This window comes from Haemaphysalis longicornis, unplaced genomic scaffold (assembly GCF_048455015.1).
Source record: "Haemaphysalis longicornis isolate Haplotype H1 unplaced genomic scaffold, Haemaphysalis longicornis Haplotype H1 scaffold_10, whole genome shotgun sequence".
NCBI classification, from domain to species: Eukaryota; Metazoa; Arthropoda; class Arachnida; order Ixodida; family Ixodidae; genus Haemaphysalis; species Haemaphysalis longicornis.
The window spans coordinates 19,804,247-19,824,294 of NW_027526204.1; positions in this window are offsets into that span (position 1 = coordinate 19,804,247).

Below are 20,048 nucleotides of genomic sequence, written 5' to 3' on the forward strand. Positions count from 1 at the left end.
GTAACCACAAGGAGAGCCGCTGGTCTAACAACTGAATTTTTATTATCAGAAAGGGTGAATATAAATACTGAACACAAAGAATAAAGTAATAAAAAGACAATAAATAATAACAAGTCATCGTGCCAGCATTTGATGACAAACAGCTTCAATGACCAAGTTAAAAAGTTAACGGAGGCGGGATTTCCACAGCATCTCTTCTCATGGTCGTGTGAAAAACTTGTAAAAATCTCAAAAACAAAGTCCGGCGCCCGGCATGTTGCTGAGGACACACAAAAGACCAAAAAAGTTGCCGTCATTTCGTACATTCATACGATCTCACACCGCCTAAAAAAAGTGGGCCAACGCTATGGAGTGCAAGTGGCCATCACGGCTTGCAAAAAGTTGCGTTCTGTATGTGGCAGGCTTGACAGAAAGATAGAGCAGGGAAGTGAGAAGAAAGGAGTTGGTTGTGGTGTCAACCACAAGAACCGGTATGTCGCATGCGCGACGGGAGTTGTGTACAGCATTTCTTTGCCTTGTGGCCGAACCTATGTTGGGAAAACTGGCCGCTGTATCAACGTGCGCTTAAGATAACATGAATTGTCATTGAAAGGCCCTGTATCATCCCATCATTCTTCGCATTGCGCTAAGTGCAGCCAATGTGAACCTAATTTTCCTGCCACTAACATTTTATTTCAGCACCGTAATCAAACAACCCGCTAAATCATGGAGGCTTTCCACATAGCTGAAGGAGGTGACAAGTGTGTAAGCCAAACAAGCATGTGTCTCCATCCTAAAGAGATTGCGCATCTGCGTGTGCCTGGATTGTAACATGCGCACATCTACTTGTGGCATTAATGTGACCTTTGCAAACTTTGTTTGCCCATGCACATTGTCTTTTTATTGCTTTATTGTTTGTGTTCAGTATTTATATTCGCCCTTTCTGATATTAAAAATTCAGTTGTTAGACCAGCGGCTGTCCTTGTGGTTACTTCATTCGGTCTTCGTCTGAATTTGCGCTGCTTTTTCTCCGAGAATGTCTAAATTCCAACTGGCCCAGCTTGCAACCCTCCTGCAGTTTCTAACGACACTGTTAAACGCCGACCTCTCCAGGGCACTCATTATTTTTTGTGGCTCAACGCTCCACAGGATTGGTCGTACTGTTTTGGTTCGCCCATAGTGGCATTACGTTTCTCTCAAATTTTCTCCCCTCCATACTGCCGCTCAGCGACCATGGTTGGGTTAACGTCCGACTCTATCGCCGGTAATATATCATCAATATCATTGCTGCAGAAAATTTTGACTTTGTCGCGTAATTACTGCATTACTGAATTATGATGCCAAAACGGCAACAAGGACGCCTGTTAAGTTTTGATGGAGAAATTAGTCGGAACCGCTTGGAAGTTCGCAAGGGCCGGCTTTGCAATGGCTGTGTAAACACGTTGGGCCTTCAAGTTTACCTTTTATGTGGCAAGGCGCCGGACTGGCGTAGCAGTTGTTTGTTTTGTTTTCCTGTACGGGATTTATTTCTTGCATGTCGTCACGGGCTGGTTCCCTTCGCTCCTTGATAGACTGAATCAGTGAACAACCCCTCTCTGCGGGTAAGCGACCTCTGGGATAAGTGGACCCATAGGCTGGAGGAAAAAGATGAAGGCGCTCACTGATGTTGGTGCGCGTGCAGCATTTGGTACATCGCAGCTGCTTTGTCTGCCTTTACTATCCCGTTTAATAATGTAACTACTACCTGCAAATAGATCCCCTTCGTTGCCACGCCACATCTTGTGGTGAAGGTGGTACTTCCCGTCGCCGTGCCACTCGCCGGGCCAGTTTGAGACAATACGGAACTTCGGAACGGGTGTCGCGTTCACAGCTGCATGATTCCACCTCCCGGTGAGCCTGGATCTACTCCGCCGCTAGTCATCGTTTTACACCCCCGTGATCCTGGTGATTTTACTGACACTGATAGCGTCGGCGCGGATGAATGGATCCTCATGTATGAACGCGTCAGTGTTCCCAACCCATGGGATGAAACGATAATGCTGACGTGTGTCGTCTACCACCTTAAGAAGGCGGCACGGACTAGGTTTCTAAACAACGTAGCGAGGCTAACAAGCTGGGACATCTTTAAACCGGAGTTCCGCCATTCGTTCAGTGAGTCCACCGTGCGTCAGCTAGCCGACGCGCAAGATCTATCTTCGCGCGCTCAGTCCTTCACTGAGTCCTATAGGCCCCCTGCGCTGCCCACGGGGCGCGCGAAACCGGCTTCCGGGAAGAACTTCCGGGTAGTACAAAGCTACGGGGGTCCCATAGGATCCCGTGTTGACAGACGCAAAAGGAGCTCGATACTGCCAATTGTTTTGCTACTCTGTCTCCAGCCCATCCCCGACGAGTCCGATCTCGTCCGGCGATCAACTTGGCATTAGGAAAAAACGATTTGCAAAGCTAAATACGTTTACAGCGTCGATGAAAGTGGTTGGACGGTGTCGGCGCTCTGCCAGTCGAAGATTCACCGATAGATGGTCGTATAGAGTGAAATTTGAAGTAAAAGCTTATTGTTTACACTAATACGCGTAGTGACAAGGACGTCTCAACAACAGCCGATCAAACAAGAAGAGTAGCGCAATCGGCGATGATCCCCGTAAAAGCCAACGAGTCTCGTGGACCGCAGGCTCGTCCTCTCGGTTAGCTGTACTTTTGCGCACCTGCCACTTATGCGTGCATTTTCAATAAACACTGCTGGTTTGCGTCATCGTTACGAATACATATTGCAGCGCTAACTTGCCGTTTTTTTCCGTGGCTCAGTCACAAAATGCAGCGAGCGTCATAAGCGTCAAATATGTTTGTGATTCTGAAATGAGTGGCCGTAAAACAAAGTGGTCGGGCGAACTGAGTGGCCGTTGCGTTTTCTTGATGCTCTCACCGTATTTGATTACGCTCTTGCATCATGTATTCCAAGTTCGCTCTTAAGAGACTAAAGTAAGGATCGCCAACGTTTGGAGGGGAAGTGCCGAGTTGCATGAAGGCGACACGGCAGAGGGCTGGACGGCAAATCGGGTGGGAGAGGGGGGAGGGTGGCTTTGAAGGAAAAAGAAAAAAATCACCGAATTGCGAATAATATTTCACAATAATCTGGCGAAGTGCAAAGATGGGGAAAATGCAACTGTAAGCGATGAATTCTGATCGTTTATTGCCTCACCGTCCAATCCCTATTGAGGACAAAAGGTGCGTGTCGGCATTAATATTAGCGACGCCCTCTGCACTAGAAGATAACCAACACAACCAATGGCGATCTCATGTTTATATTTGGGCCGTGCAACACGTGTACGCGACTGTGTTCTGTCACACATCTAAGCAGGCAACGGACTTGCGATTCGGTGCTTCATTCGCGTCCTTTATTTCTGCTCTATTTGTTTTTTGACGGTATTGCCTCACCTACCGTACTTACCCGATTCTAACGCGCCCCCGACTCTAACGTGCACCCGATTTTCCTGGCAAAAAAACAAAAAAAAACTTGCACCTACGATTGTAAAGCGCACGGAACTTTATAACCCAGACAAACTAATGCGGGAGAAATGGGCGATTTATTTCCCGAAGTAATCTCACTCATCTCACTGCTCGTCGCTTTCCGCTGACCGCAACATCTCGTCCTCGGTGCCGCCAAGAGCGTTCGCGACGCCACACTTCTGAATGAACGTTCAACCATGGTCGATGGGATCGTGGCCCTCCCCTCGCACGCCCATCCCGCGAGCTTCTCCCGAGCCGCACGCTTCAGCCGACCGCTCGTTTTGAAAGCGTGAGAGGCGCTGCTGCCATTTCTGTTATCAAGTGCGCAAGTGGAACGATTTAACGCTTTGTGTGAACGCCGATAGAAAACCATTGGCGCTTATGCTTCTCCCGTTCGAAAAATTGTTGCTAAACATGGAGGAAGTCTTCCTCCATGTTGCTAGAGTGAACTAGAATAAGGGAGTGTCCCGAGCGGCGGCCCTGAGCCACTCCGGTTGGCGTCGACACCGCGAGGTGGCGCGACTGCGCCCTTTCGCAGCTGGACTGGCGCAGTGAGACTACGCGTCTGGCCTTGCTCTGTCCTGTTCTCGCGTTCTCTTTCGGCTTTCAAAGGCATTCAGAAGCTAAGCAAGATTCTAAACGGCCAAACGTGCTTTTTGCTTTACTTCTGTTCCAGGTCGAGCACAAGAAGTGTGGGCTGGATCCGGTGAGCCGTTCTGGTTGCAGGAACCTTAGTTCCGCTATCCGCGATTTTGATTCACCTCGAGCTCTAAATCTGGCGCGGGCGCTTCTGAACGTCAATGAACTGTCACTTGTGTTCTCCTCAACACGACGACGAACGATAATTACTTACTTTTCGCGAACTGGCAGGTGTTCAGCATGTACTGTTAGTCCCTGCACAGGGCAGAGCATCGCGGTTCTAAAAACACGTCATTGCTCGTATAGCAGCATTTAAAGGCGACAATTTTTTTAGCCGGGGTGTTGCAGTCAACTCTGATGTATTATTCAGCGCATGTGCGCAAATAAGCGCGTTGACCCCCCATCACCCCCAATCTCCTAAAAGGAAGTTTAGACCCGCCGCATAGCACAAAAACGAAACTAACTGCTGCTTGCTTGCCAATATGGTATGGAGTCTTTACTATTTTTCAGAGAATCAGAGGTGCTATCATGGCGAAATACAAATTATTTTGTAGTTATCTCTTGTTGTAATTACTATAAAAAAGAACAGTAACTAATGTTAACTCTTACATGCAATCCTACATGTTAAGCAAAGTTGTGTACAGCTAATGGCCCAGCTTCACGTTTTTCAAATCCGATTGCAATTTTTATAATATACATACAGTGAACGAGATAGAACAGATTACCTTTCAGTCAGCTTTCACAGTTTATTTCGCAATTTTGTCCAGTACTACGGGCATTTACCCAGTTTAGCATACTTTGCAGATTGCCGTCCTTCTGCTGATGCTTTTGATGTAGAAGTGAATGCGGGTCGTGAGGTAAAACGCACCTCTGCCGCAACAGCCTTACAATGATCACTGCACCCAAGTTCACACTGCTGCTTAGCCTTCACCACAATCAAAATGTCAAGGATGCTATCAAAATGAAGCTCGAGAAGACTGAAGTATTCAGTGAACGCGTTCTCCATGCTTAACACAAACCTGTGCAGAACGGTGTGTACACAAAGTGAAGCTCGCACACTGCAGCCGACGATTCTGTGAGGGGCTTGTCCTAATAGTGACAAATACGTTTCCCCATCCAGTCAGGATGCATCCGTTATTTCCCACACAATTCGACGCACAATGAAATTCTGTACTCAACCAGGCACTCTATGGCACATAATATGTGAGTGCGTCAAGAACCCAGACCTCCCACCTCCTTTTCCTTCCCCTACTCCTGAGCAGTGGGAGATACTGCTGCCCAGCTCCCTCCCTCAAGATCAACTTCTGCTGGTCGAGAGGGACAGTCGAGCCGGGACGGCACATGGTTACCTGAAATGAGGAACCACCCGACCTAAAAGCTCGATAAAAAAAGTTTTGTCTCTCTCTCCTGCCGGCGCTAATCGCGCTTCCACTTTTTTCGAACCTCCTCGTCTCTTGGGGCGGCGAACAAAAACGCCTTTGGAGAGCCCTGATAGCCGGTGTGACAGCCTGGGCAAAACAGTGCGAATCAGTCCGTTTCGCCATCTTCCTCACATGCTGGTCCTTGACAAAATGCACTCTCTCACTGTTTTGAAAAACACGTCAGAACCTCCGCACCGATTCCACGGAACGCACTTGCACCCACCGCCTTCCAAGTTCTACGTTTCGTCCGGTCTGAGGGCTGCGGCCAGCTGCGGCGACAGCGCGGGTGCGGCTGACCGGCTGCGAGATCGTGCACCAGCGCCCCTAGCCACCCTAGCGGTGGTCGACGACGCGCGGCACGCCGAAAGCAACGCCGTCTCCGCCCGCTCGGGCCACTCCCCTATTCTAGTTCACTCAAATGTTGCTCAAGGCTTTGGCGCCATCTTGAGATGGCGATGGCGATGGGTGGGACAAAATTTTTGCTGTTTCGGCAGTTTCGGTTTCGTATCCGATTCTAACGCGCATGCGATTTCTCAGCCTATTTTTCCGGAAAAAAGGTGCGCGTTAGAATCGGGTAATTACGGTACTCGCTAGCATACGTGTACCCCGCCGTTCGTAAACCGCGTGGCGTAAAATGTTAAGCAAGAATCATTTAGTTAGCGAAAATACAAAACAAGTTTTCCTTTCGTTTTCGAGGCGTTGCCAGGCCAGCAGCGTCCGCTGAATCGGCTGCGCTCCTCGCGTCCGCTGGCACGCTCCTGCTGGAGCGGCCATTTACAGTTACCTCCAGTCCCCGCCCTACTCCAGGTTTCCGAACACGATCGGCCTCTGACGATTGGCCTAATGAATTCCCCCCGTACTCAACACCAGTATCTTCCCAAAAGCTTCCGCAGCAACCGCTCTGGCCCCGTCCCGTCCCTACAACTTCGCCAATCTCGTTCGCTGCAGCCTCGCCACCCTTCGCCACCGCCTTCCTAAGGTCCTGACGCCTACCCCATATCCTGTCATCAGAGTGTCCGATTGCCCTATGCCCACCGTTGAAGGACTGTGTACCGCTCGCGTTGGTATTGGTGAGCACCTAATTCCTGTCGTGTTCACCGTCTTCGACAAAGATTCATTCTAGAGCTTGACTTTCTAACCGACAACGCCGCGCTTATTGACTGTGTCACCGGTATTCTTCGTCTTGACCTGCCGACCGGTCTTGTTACCGAAACCAAGCTCCCAAACCACCTCCATTCCAAAGAACATGTCCGCTTGCTTCCTAACACAATAACCTACGTACCCTTGTCACCACCGCCACCAGTTCCGGACGGCGACTACATCGTTTCACCTATAACCGACGTCCTCCTTCGACACCACGTGGCTCTTCCCCATACTGTAGTCACCCTCGCCAACAACCAGCTAAGCCTGCCCTTCCTTAATTTTGGTTTTTGGTCCCAAGTTCTCCCCGAACGGATGTCGCTGACCACGCTTTTTTCCCCCGAAGAATGCCAACTTTATGCCGTGTCCACTGACGCCTGCATGGTTGCAGTGAACGATTCCAAGGATCGTTCCACCACCCTTGGTGACATCGCAAAAATGATAGCGTCGGACCTTCCTTCTTCACAAGCTCGCGAGATACATCGCCTGCTTACGTCGTAACAGATATTTTTGATTTGGACGGTCGCCCTTTGGGGCAGACATCGATGGTAACCCACCGCATAAACACCGCGAATGCGAGCCCCAACCATAGGCGACCATTCCGGGTCTCTCACGGCGAACGCAAAATCATACAAGATGAGGTCGAAAAATGCTGACAAAAAATGTTATTGAGCCTTCTTTCAGTCCACGGGCGTCACCAGTCGTTTTTGGGAAAAAAAAAAGATGGGCCGTGGCGCTTCTGCATTGATTACCAGCACTTGAACAAAGTCAGCAAAAAGGACGTTTATCCACCTCCTTATCCGCTTCCTCGGATTGATTACGCCCTAGATTGCCTTCATGGTGCATCGTACATTTCTTCTATTGACCTTCGGTCTGGGTATTGGCAAATCCCTGTTGATGCCCAGGACCGCAAAGAGACCGCATTTGTGACGCCCGAAGGCTGTACAAATTCAAGGTCATGCCCTTTGGTCCCTACAGCGTGCCGGGAACCTTCGAAAAAATGATCGACTTCCCCTTACGTGTCCTCGAGTGGTTGACCTGCATCTGCTACTTGGACGGCGATATCGTTTTTTCCTGACATTCCAAGCTCATCTCCATTGTCTTGGGGGCATCCTCGAGGTTTTCCGTAACGCCGGTCTCCAGCTCAATTCCTCACAATGCCATTTCGGTGTCCATCAACTCAAGATCCTCGGCCATGTAGTCGATGCGGCTGGTGTCCAGCTGTTGTCAGGCTGGTGTCCAAGAGTTTTCAACCCCGCGTTCGGCAAAGGACGTTCGCTGCTTTGTGGAACTTATGCTCCTACTTTCGCCGTTTCATCGAGAATTTTGCTTATATCGCCCTGCTATTGACAGATCGCCTTAAGGCCGATACCTCAATCTCCTGGGGCTACGTGCAAAGCGCAGCATTTGCCGCTCTCGTTGACCGCCCGACTTGTTGCCCAGTTTTGGCTCATTTTGATCCGTTGCCTCCCACACAACTTCGCACGGACGCGAGTGACCACGGGATAGGGGCAGTATTGGTTCAGAAACAAAAGGGTCACGACAGGGTAATACTCTACGCCACCCGGCTTCTGTCCCCTGCCGAACGTAACTATTCCATCACGGAACCTGAATGCCTCGAACTCATCTGGGGGGTAAGCAAGTTACGTGCATATTTGTACGGCAAATCCTTTGCAGTTATTATCGACCATCATGCCCTATGTTAGATTTCTTCGCTAAAAGATCCGTGTGAATGGCTCGGCCCCTGGGCGTTAAAACTCTGGAGTATGACTATTCCATGGTCTACAGGCCTGGTGGCATGCACCGGGATTCCCACTGCTTTTCTCGTCATCCTGTAGATTCGCTTGATCCAACGTGGAATGATGCAGAGCCCTGCGATTTTCCCCGTCTGACTTGCACGACATAGGCGTCCACCAATGACCTGCGTAATGGCGTCCTATTTCGCCGCAACTTCTAAGTGGATGCACGTGACGCCCTTCTCGCCGTATTTCAGCGTCTCCGTCCCGGCATCTTCCACCAGCCTCATGACGTACCAACTCATGGCCATCTTGACGTCACTCGGACCTACAACTGTGTGCGGCGACGCTTTTACTTGCCCGGCCTTTACCAGTCTGTGCGAAAGTACGTCATGGCTTCTGACCTTTGATAACGCTGCAAGATACCTCGCACATTTCCATTTTGGTCCTTTCCCCTTATACCGCTCCGGTAACAGGTGGTAATGGTTACTTTGAGCAGCCGTGGATAAGCGTTTAGGGTTGATTGTGTACCATGGAGCGTTAAAACTCTAAGATATAAAGTGAATAAGAATGTCCTTGTTTTGTGATTTTGCACACTTTTTCCGTAGTTAGGCACCAGTTATTTCCACAGTTCGATTATCAAAATATTCAAAGAAAGATTCAAGAAATTCGCATAGATGGCCTGGAAGTACCCACGGTTGCAGTTGCGGGGAGGCTTACGTCGTTTCTTTGTTTTTGGACGGGGTAAAAACATGTTAAACGTAAGTAAAGAATGTTCGGTCAAACGTGGTAAGGGCGTAATGTAGGAAACAAGAACAGACATGGTTGTAAAGCACTAGATCAAGGATGTTGGCTGTACCGTTTGTTACTCTTGCGGATTCATTGACTAACTGAATTAGCGAAAAACGAGATAACCTGCCAAGAAATTGTTCAGCTAAAGTAGGGAAGGGAAAAATAATGGGTAGTTCATCAGTCCATTAAACATTCCGTAAAAAGAATAACCCAATAAAGATAGGGGGACATGAGATAACGAGAAATGCAGTTACAAAAGTGGATTTCGATTTTCAATTCAGTTCCTGTTTAGTTTTTATAGAGGCAATAGAAACCTAATTCAAACTCAAGGACTCTTCAGATTTTTCATCAGAAAGTCGAAAGAATTTGTATAGAGAAAACGCCTCACAAAACCTAAAGTCATGAGTTTATTAAAACTCTTTCCACCACTAATTTACAAAACTCAGAAGGTTGAAACATGTACCTGTGAAGGACTGTTTTCTTTAGAGCTGCCCACTGTATCTACGGCATTATATAAAAAAATTTACTAGATTACTTTTGTGTTCTTTTATTCTGCACTCAAATTTGCAGCGAGTGCCGTCAATAAAACGTTAACAAGGATTCAATAGAAAAAACTCAACAGAATATTACAAGACTTCGTCTAATACGTTTAAAAACTGAATAGTTTCTAGTCGTGAGCCTCATCAGGGTAATCCAGTATCTTTTACTAGCAGCATCTTTGTAGAAAATTAAGTATATGTTCTTAAGTGAACAAATAAATTATATTTGATCATTTTAATGCATTTCTGGCACGCAGCAAACACAATGCAGCAAGTAAACATAACAAAACTTCAGTGGCAACTCCTACGGAATGGGTTCCCTGCAGCAGCAGATGATTTTTTTTAATACAAAAAACAGTCGTGTGGGTGATACCTTACCACGCATTGACATAGTGGGTGAGCAATCTCCACTACCGCTAGGTTGCATGTTTGGCGCAATTTACGGGCAGCTAGCAGGAGATATTTTCAAGCCAGTGTTTCGGGAAAGTTGGTGGCGGGAGCATGTAGATGACGGCATGGAAAAAGCGCGGAGGCTCGTTTGGCTACACATAACTCGGCTCCGAGTTTTGGGGGCAGAAAAAAATTACTCGCCCTACCTCTTCTCCAACATAAAACACTCTCATGCATTGTGTTCATGGGGCATTTCATAGCGTGATTTCTTCTGGTAGATTTACATAACGCACTTGTGCCATCGCACCCCAGCGTGGCGATTCAGTGTTCCTCTTGGCCGACATGATGCTATCAGCGCTGTTTTGCAGAAACGTCTACTTATCTTTCAAACTCAAACCCAAGAAGAATATTCCACTGACAAAAATACGCGTATGCATACAACCAAAAAGAGTAATACATTGCTGTACACCATTAGACGTCGAAAAAAAGCACACCTACGAAATTTTTATATACAGCGAAAATTGAAAACAAGACTTCAAGCAAAGTGGTCGCAAGCTTGACCTCCTCATTGTTCGGTCATGAACTTCAATAGAGAAGTCAGAACTCCATTTATCTCTCGCATACGCCGCCGTGGCGTTGTGCTGCTGAGCCCAAGGACGCGGGTTCGAATACCTGCCGCGGCGGCCGCTTTTCCGATGGAGGCAAAAGCGAAAACGCCCTAGAGTTACAGATTTCGGCTCCCGTTAACGATCTCCATATGCTCAAAATTAAGCCGAAGCCCTTCACTATGGCGTGCCTCAACGCCTGTGTAGCGCCGGCACGTAAAAATCATAATTATTTAAGTTGCCAAACAGCGCGTTATTATGCAGTGGCGAAATACGTGTACACATTGGTGCAAGAAGGCCGACATGGCACTGCAAGTGTACACGTACTCACTCACGCAATAAAGTGCGAATATTTTGCCTGGTATTAGCCACTCACGCTAAGCATCCACCTTCAGAATTGCTACACACTATGCAAAGAAGTTATCTGCGTTGGTCGCTTCCCTGCAATTTGAGCAGTCACTGGGTTGCCTTATTGTTTCCCGGCTCACTCGACATTGTCTTTGGATACCGTTGGATGCCATCGTTTCTATGCATGTTCCCTCATTCGCCCCACCAGCATTTGTTTTGCGATCTCCCTCTTCTCCGAAGTTCCTACATTTTGATATGTTACGCAGTAAAAATGCTATTTGTGAAAATTTATTACAGAACGGGTGCATTTTACCATGACATTCCTTGTGTAGTATTGACGTATCGGCTGTTTACGCAGCGCAAACTGGATAATGACACCCACTTGCTGTCAGTTAAGCCTGTGGAATGTTTCGTGTTTGTGTTACCAATGTTCCCAATCGCATGTGCAGCGTCTGTGCCTATAACCTCATAATTAATCGAATCAATATCCCTCGCATACATAACTTTGTTGAGCGTAACGTGAACAGCATAATATAACAACTATAGAACTGCGGTGCGGAATGCAGGGAATCCCGCAAGAAGAAACGCGCATCAACATTCGATCTAAAGCATGTGAAAACATTTCTTTCAAGTGAAAGCAACTTGGTACTCCTAAGCGGAAGAGGCACTCGTACAAGGCACCTGGGGCCACCGCTCCAACTGAACAAACAAAGGAAGTAAGGAAGGAAGAAAGACTAGCTGAAGTGCTGAATACCAAGTAATATTCATGGCACAGAAACACAAAAGAAAGAGCGAGCCTGACACTGCTTCAAGTCACTGCAAACAGAGAGCGAGAGAAACCGAGCAAATTAATCAGCTTACGTGCCGCGTGTTACAGTCTCTCGTCAACCAAAGTATTTCTTTTGAAAATGTCAACGCGTTCACAGACCAGGTTTCTCACACGCAAACGCCTCGCAAATATCCTGCGCCCTTAAGCAGCTCCGGAAGTTCAAAACTGAAAAGCCCGGATTTTCAGAATTCTTCGGTCTTCGGCTGCCGTGCTCGACGTGGTGAAGAGCCGCAGGTGCGCGCACACAAAAGACATGTGCCACCGACGTACCGATGAGCATGTTTTCGGTTCCCTCGGGTCCCCATGCCAAAAAACCCACGCAGTCGCGACTCGCCAACGGCCAGCCTCGCGACCTGGCCGCATGTTTGGCTATTTGCAGTGTAATATTGCTGCTGCTGGAGGAGTTGATAATGATTCCATAAAAAAAATTATCGTAAATAACAACACAGCATCCGCGACAAGCAGTCAGTTTTTTCTTTCTCTCGTGCGAATGTTTGAGCGCTCAATTTTCAAAAAATTGCATAGCTGTGCGGCTTCGGAGTGGGCCAGTTGGTGTTTTAAGATCTTGCAGTGTAGAGGTGCGCTGTCTGACACAAAAACATAGAACAGGGTGAATTACACAAAAACAGACAAGGTGAGGCGAAAACTATCAACTCTTTATTATGAGGAGCAGGGGGTGGTTTTATATGATCGACATAAAAAACACACATGAAGAAATAACAATAAAACACAACACGTGACATGATATCTATTCCACACTTAGGAAACCTATTTCACGTGTCGAAAGCCGGATTGAAGGGGCGCTAACGCAATCTTCCTCCACTCCTGACAGCATCGCACACGCTTCGTAAATTTCGCGGGTAATGAATGCACTTTATAAGCGCCCCCGCACGTTCCGCCGTCCGCATAGCAACAGCTGCGGGTGCGCGCGCTTTTCGTCTTCCTTAGCAACGGGGGGAGATGGGCGCGCGCTGCCGGGCCGCTGACATGGCACATACCCACGTGGGAGATTGGCCAGGAATAAGTGCGAATGCACTTCTTAAGCGAGCCCCCCTCGCCTACTCTCCTAAAGCCCCTTTACTACTCTCCAGCTCGCAACACCCTCTCTCGGCGCGCCAGCCAGGCCACTACACTATATAAAAAAAAACAGCATCCGGCGCCAGGTTTCGATCTGCGGACTTTGCGGCCGCAGCGCGACGCTCTACCGACTAAGCCACGGACGCGACGTTGATATCAGTGTTAGTAACGCGCCTTATATCTTTAACGCATTCAAACTACGTCGTCAGCGGCGTGCGTTGGCGACTCAGCGGCGTTATAGCGGCTTGATAACTGCGTGGTGTACACGTGATACTACAAACCCGCTAGTTCTGCATTCTCTCACGTGACTGCGCCTCCTCTCCCTTCACTCCGGTCGGCGCTTCGCAGCTGCGGTGCGCTGCGGTGCGGTGCGCTCCTCCTCTCGAACATACACGTTAATTCACCAAGATTTCCGCAGAGGGACAAACGAGGCGTGTTAAGCCGAACGTGATCACGAGGGGGTGTTAATGTAACCGTGGCCTCCGCGATCGGCTTCCGGCGGCGCGCCGTTGCTCCGGCCGTCCCATTCGGCGCGTCCCCCAGCAAAAACCTGTAATTTGGCTAACTCCGACACACGCCGCGAGGCGGCGCCGTTAGCCTAAGGTTGAAGCGAGGCTCATCTGACCGACACTGCCTGCGATTTCACGTGTTCGTCAGTCATCGTTGTCGAGTTTTCACTGCAGACAAACCTTGAGTATGCGCTCGATTTGTTTTCACTCGTTCCTGCAAGCAGTACAAAGTTAAGGTACGTACGTTGTTTAAAGGGCACATGTTCGTTTTGCATGCAGCCGGTTTGGTTACGTGTTGAGGCAGCCCAAACTCTTTTCGCATTTCGCGCAGATTGAATGCCAGTGTGCTGAATTCTTTTGTCACTTTTACGGCCTTTTCGCGAGCTTTCACGGCTCTTTACCTTCTTATGCCTTGCAGGCTGTTTCGAAAGTACTTGGCCGCAGTGCGCGCGTGTTGTTTCACCGCGCGTGTGCGGTCGCGTGCGCACGCGTGCATGTTACGTGTGTGTGTGCGTGGGGGTTCGTGCGCGTGTGTGGCGTGCGGGTGGGTGCATGCGTATGTGGGTGGGTTCGCGGCGCGTGTTTATGTGTGTGTATGTGTAGGTTCGCACGTGCGCGCGCGCGCGTGTGTGCATGCGTGTGTGTGTGTCCCTCTGTTTTTGGGTTGTTTCTGTAAATGAAGTCTCATGTATAAACTTGTATGCAAGTCACTACTCTGAAATGTGATCCGTGTACAGAATTGCGCAATGCAGAAAAACATGCTGCAAACCGTCCTTTTTTTTTCTTGCTGTAAATAAAGTATAACGTATCCTGAAATGATTTTGTCCTCTTGCTCAGATGTAGCTTCGGTGCATTAGCCTCGAATGTTTTTGGCAACCGCGGGAAAAATGTTCTGCTGAGTTCAAGGACGGGGGTTCGATTCGCGGCCGCTTTTCTGCTGGAGGCGAAAGCGAAAGCGCCCGTGTGTTCCAGATTTCGGCGCTCGTTAAAAATCCCCAGGCGTATGGGCGTCGGCGGGAGGGAGGAGGGGGTGCAAAAAAGGCCCTTGCTCCCCCCCTCACCCAAACCATTCTAACACTTTACCCCATGCCCTCTCCCTCTTCCTTCGCGCAACAATAGATTTGCCCCCTCAAGGTAAAATCCTGCCGACGCCCATAACCAGGTGGTCACAATTAATCCGGATCCCTCTACTACGGCGCGCCTCATCGCCTATGTAGCGTCGGCGCGATAAACCTCATAATCAATAATAAATTGACCCAGTTCCTGCCAGGCAACTTCAACGAAAGCATTGCAGGAAGTTTGTCTTACCCAACACTGGATTGGAACAACGCTTTGTAAGACACCTATGCGCCGTGAAACATTACACTTCACTTAACAATTTTTCTCTTGAATGAAGGCAAACAAAAAAAGTGATATTGTTGGTACACACACACAAAATCAATGCATTGCGCTCTTTCTTTGTATCACGCTTTTTCACGTACTAAAATAACGAATACAAGTTTTCCAGAAATAAAACGAGACGCCTTATCTTTTAAATATGCGTGACCACAAAAATAAAAATTACTGATGTGCAATGAATTCACTTACGCTTGACAGCGGCCCCAGACCACGTGAAAAATTAAACGGTTAATAATTAATGGCACCTGTAACTACTTCTATCTAATGCATTGATGAGCGGTTCTAATTTTTTATTATACGTCTCACACAGGCTGCGAAGGCCGAGTTTTCCTCCTGTGCGCCCGCCCGCGCCACGGAAAGCGACCTTAGGCTACGCGCGCCGCGGTGCGGCGGAAAACGGCGAAACGGCCTCTTCGGAATTACGCTCTCTCCGGGCGATTGGGACGGCCGGAGCAACGGCGCGCCGCCGGCAGCCGATCGCGGAGGCCACGATGTAACTAACGGGCAAAATGCCACCAAACTTCAACAAACTCCCCCTCATAGCATCACCCTGTGCTTCGCACTTCCTCATACTCCCCTTCGGGGAAATGCTGGGGAATTTTTCTCTGCGCAGTTCATCAACTGCGCAGAGGGTATTGTATACAAGATCCCCCTCTCCTGTGGTAGGACTTACGTGGGGCAATCAGGCCGCTGCCTGCCGTCTCAACGACAGATTACAGGAACATCAGAATGCCTGCGATACTGGCGGTAAATGGAAATTCGGCCGCGCATGTTAAGAGTTGCGATAATAGTTGTTCGCATGATTTTGAGAGGACAACCATCTTTTTCCTATCCAAAGACAAGATTACCCGCTAAATCTACGGAGCATATGCAGTGTTGTCAGGAGTGGAGGGAGATTGCGTTAGCGCCCCTTCAAACCGGCTTCCGACGCCTGAAATGGGCGTGCACAGTGTTTTGTGCAAATTTATTGATTTGTTCGTTTTATTTGTGTTGTTCGCGTGCCTTGCGCGATTTTCTTCGACGAGCAACGAATGTGGAACATTGCAGTGCAGCCGGCGATACATCGAATTTATTCAAGGAGAAGCCATCATGTGCGCTCTTCTACCACCCGTGAGCGTCCTTGGTGCCGCAGTGTTGTGTCCGTGCACTGTGATCAGACGGTAAACAAGCTCGCGAAGTGATATGTGACCGTACCTTGGTGACATTTATCAGCAACGCTTTGGAATCCGTCATAAATTCACCACGCTGGGAGCCCAGGCAGGAGCGTCATTGTTATATGTCCACAGGGTAAATCTATTCTTTGCGAGCGCTCTTGCACATTTCAGCATGACTGACGCCGTGAAGTCCTACCTGAGCGGCTATGCTCACGACTTCGTTATTTTTGCTATACCAACAGTGTTTTTATGCATGCGGCCTCGAGAGAAACCTAAAAGGTATGATTTGACAGCAGCTTCTCAGAAAGACTGTATATAAATGACGAATTGGGAGAGGCTATACTACCGGCACTTAACATTTTGCCATCAATCAGTATTTTACTCTCTTTCATGCTGCTGTATTGCTTTCGCGAATACTTTATTTGTATGTGTCTTAAGCTAAAGGTCTAACAACCTGTCAAGGCAAGTGTCGAAGGAATAAAACTCCGGACGCAGTGCCACAACGGAATGGAGCAGACATATATTATCAGGTATTGAGTTGCAGAAAAAAACAACGCAATGATTAAAAGGTAATAAGAACGTTGCACGAATGAAGTTCACGAAAATTAGAAAAATATTCAACCAGGTGGAACAAAGCTAGTGCATTTCGGAACAATACCAGAGGCATGAACACTGCGCCATGCAACCACGCCTGACAGCGCTAGGCTGAGGGGCAGAACTACCCGTTACATAGAGGAAAGTGTGTTCAACCACTTACGAGATATGGCGGCAAATTATCCTTATAAGCTAAAGTGCCGACTGCCAGCAATATATCCGCTTTCAATGATTGCTTGAAAAAAAAGCGTTCCCGCAGTGCAGCGAAGTGGCTCAGATGCCCTGTCCCCAATGTGGCCTTAAACGTACTTCATTCTAGCTACAAAAGCAATGGTCAGTAATATAAGAACCTGCCCTGCCTTATGTCAGACGGCTTGTGTTTGCGGAAGGAATTGAATGAAAAGCGTACAACGTTGTGCGCTTGGGGCTGCACCTGAATCTCAAAACCTAATCTTCTCCTCCAATGTAATGTTAGAGAAACAAAAAATGGACAGGGCAAAGAAGGGAAATGGTCATTCTATGCCAAACTTCCTAGCCGTAAAGTCAACCATTACGGATTTCTTCAGTACAAATTGTGGCTCAGCCTCGCATGGCCCAGAATGCTCCCTCAAAGTATTTTAGGGGCGCAGCACCTCTTGCTCGGGCCCTGTCCCGTCCCTCGTTGCTGTTGTATCCGGCACAATAATGATGATTGTGGCAGGATCCCCCTAGGAATTGGCCAACTAAAGATTGGCCGAAGAGGTCAAAACGTTCAACGCGTTCGTTGCTACCCAACAAGGAGGAGAGGAAGAAGAAGAGGTTGTCGTTCGTCGCCTGAAAGCTCAAGACACGTACCGGGGATACGCGACACAGACGGTCTGCAGAAGGCGACGGCCAAGGTGGCTAAAATGTCACACACCAAATTCGCCAACTTACCGATGGAGATTTTCATCGTCCCAAACAAGCCCTACATAATCATCACAAAAATTGACGTCGTCGACGGGCTTGTCAACGGAGCGGTGGTAAGCTTGATGTGTCGAGTCTTTATATGATGTGCGGGCGAATGTTTCTCGGCTTTACCGATAAGCATTTCAGCTTCGCCCCTCTAATCATCATTCACTTCGTGGAGATGGCGGGATTCCTTTTTGTCCATTTTTTTTGTTTTTGTACCGGCTCTTTATCCCCAGGGTTGAAAGCAAAGTTATGTCTGTCAAAAAATTCGCAAAAAAAAACTTCTTTTCATATCGCCACCATGTTTTCACATCGCCACCAGGGCCTGTACTGCGCTATGCCACATGTTAAAAAAGATTGTAGCTATTTTTGCTCTTGTTACGCCATTAAGAATATGCACGATGTTGCGCATTTTCAAACATTTTTCTAAAATATGAGCACCCTCTCTCAGCCGATGACACAATTATTTTCTGAATTGTGGACAATTTGTGACTTCTCAATTGTGGACAATATGTAAAAATATATTCACACTAAAAAAAGAAGAAATGTGAGAGAAAACATTGGTCAAATTAAGAAAAATCTTTTCTTCGGATCATATTCACGTCTTCACTGGAAAACGCGTAACGTTTTCCAGTGCAGACGAAAGAGTTGCTGTACAAGACAAATGTTCGTCTCTTACTTGCGTTTGCTTGTACGGTATAGGCTCCACGTATCACATCTCATATCGAGAAACTAGAAAGAGTTCCAAACTTGGCTACTCGCTTTTTTCTTAAAGATTACTGAAGGGACCCGCCGCGGTTGCTCAGTGGCAAAGGCGTTGCGCTGCTGAGCACGAGGTTGCGGGTTCGCTTTCCGGCCGCGGCGGCCGCTTTTCTGATGGACGCGAAAAGCAAAAACGCCCGTGTGTACGAGATTTCGGCGCACGTTAAAGATCCCCATGTGGTCTATATTAATCCGGAGTCCTCCACTACGGCGCACATCATCCCCTGCGTTGCGTCGGCGCGTAAAATCCTACAATCAATCATCAAAGATTACTCAAGGAATTTCAGTGTGACCAGTGCTAAGCGCAGCCTAGGTTGGGATTCGCTTCAGCAGCGTAGGAGGGTACTCAGACCAAACTTGTTTCACAATTTATTTCTGAACATAACAGGAATAGACAGAAGTTGTGTTTTAATGAGTTCAGACTGGGTTTCACTAAGGACGGATGACTCCTGTAAAATAAAAAAAAATAAGTTGTAGAACCCAACTGTTTATGCATGCTTCCGTCCCTACAACTTATAGCGAATGAAACAAGTTACCCAAAAATGTTGTAACAATTATGTCTAATGATGTATTTTTGTGTTGTTTGCAGTGTATCTTCGCTGAACATGCCGGTGTTTGGCTTGTCATTCTGCTTTAAGTGATATTTCTGTTTTGCGAGTATTTTGTAAGAATTTCTACTTTATCCCCCCTCCACCCCCCACTGTAATGCTTTGAAAAGGCGCTATGGGTACTATGATAAAAAAATAAATAAATAACTTGCGCAATGTAGTGCTCGCAGTAAAAGTGTAAAATGCTAGGAATTCACTAGTACAAATCATCCCAGGTTATTTCATCGCATCCCTCACACTGGTGCCTGCACCATTTTCGCATAGTTAAAATCATGTAACAACCTGCGCTAATTTCTACTTTTTTGTCAAGGAGGAGAGTTCCAGGTTTCAGTGCAATGGTCCAGAATACACCATAAAGTGGATCTATAAATTGAGTTTCAAGTGGTTTTTTCACAGCCCTAGATCTTCTTTGTTCATAGATTTCCTTCCCTGGCAAATACTAAGCTATGGTCTCCAGCCTTATGCTACGGAACACACTCTGGCTTCTCAAATCTGCGTATTTGTGGTAAACACTCTTTCGTCCTTCTAAATTATCCCCAATTTCTCTTGGCACGTCGCAGTTGGTGCGCAATGGACTGTTAGCATCCCCTCTCCGAAAAAGCCTTTTTTAGTTCCAACAGATTCACATGCCCCTTCATGGCTAGCACATAAACAATGATTTGCTGGCCGTGAGACCAGTACGTTGATACGGAGTGCAGCCTGTCTTTTCCAGTAGCCTTGATTTATTAAACACGTACCTTCAGGAATTGTAATTTGAAAGCGACTTGGGTTCGTGGCCCCACCTGCTGAGTTGCGGGCAGATGACGTTTGAAGTCTACGGAAATATTTCTTTTCCATTTTGGTTGTTCTTCCTTTTACTGACGCTAAGCCTCCTGTGCACTGCTGTTTTTTGGAGAAGGGGGAAGCGTTATGTCCTTTATTCAAACACTGTATGGCGTCAAATCTGCCAAATCAGCCTAAGCGCCGTTTGAATAAGTATTTGTGTGATTGCGAAGTCTTCGGGGAGCATCTGAAAAGGCTCAAATAATGATGTTTGGTAACTGCGTGTGTACGGCTGCGTGTGGCTGCGTGTGGCTGCGTGTGTAAAAGACGTT